The 514-nt window shown below is 66.9% G+C and overlaps 1 protein-coding gene across 1 annotated transcript in view; it reads right to left on the reverse strand.

Annotated features, from left to right (window-relative positions):
* CERCAM (cerebral endothelial cell adhesion molecule) overlaps window positions 1-173 on the reverse strand; it is a 9879-nt gene extending 9706 nt beyond the window's left edge. Inside the window, exon 1 of the mRNA XM_012721639.1 lies at window positions 100-173. The gene's annotated coding sequence lies outside the window, so the exon portion shown is untranslated. The remainder of the gene's footprint in view (window positions 1-99) is intronic.
* Window positions 174-514: the final 341 nt, after the last annotated feature.

Here is a 514-nt window from a genome sequence, read left to right on the forward strand (position 1 = left end):
GCGGCCGCAGGCGGAACCTCGAGACGGGCCGTCGCGGGCTCGCGGGCGACTCCCGGGCGGAGAGCCAGAGCCTTGGCCCCGCCTGGGGGCGTCCCTGACCTGGGCGCGCCGTCCCGCCGCAGGGGAGCCAGTCGTCCCCGCGCGTCCTCGTCCTCGTCCCCGTCGTCGGCACCGGCGCTGCTCCGGTCCTTTAAGAGAGCAAACGGCACGTTCAGAATGAGTGTAGAACTAGGGAGCACCACGGAGTCCCTTAAGGTGACTCAGACCCCCTCCAAAGTCGGGGTTCAGCCTCCCCTGGAGCAGAGAGGGAGTCCTGAAGCCCCTGATGAGGGGCTGAGGGGTCTTCACCCTCTCTGTGAGCCGGCAGAAAAGGAGAGGGACCTGGAGGCAGCTTAGGTAGGATCCAGGTCAGCTGGCATCTGCCTCCGCCATGCCCTCTTTCCCAGGGCCTTACCTCCCCACGGTGAGAATGAATGCAGTTGACCCTTCCCAGCTCCCAGGCTGGCAGTCAGGC

The sequence above is a fragment of the Condylura cristata genome, unplaced genomic scaffold (genome assembly GCF_000260355.1).
Source record: "Condylura cristata isolate star-nosed mole 26May11 unplaced genomic scaffold, ConCri1.0 scaffold00006, whole genome shotgun sequence".
Lineage (NCBI taxonomy): Eukaryota > Metazoa > Chordata > Mammalia > Eulipotyphla > Talpidae > Condylura > Condylura cristata.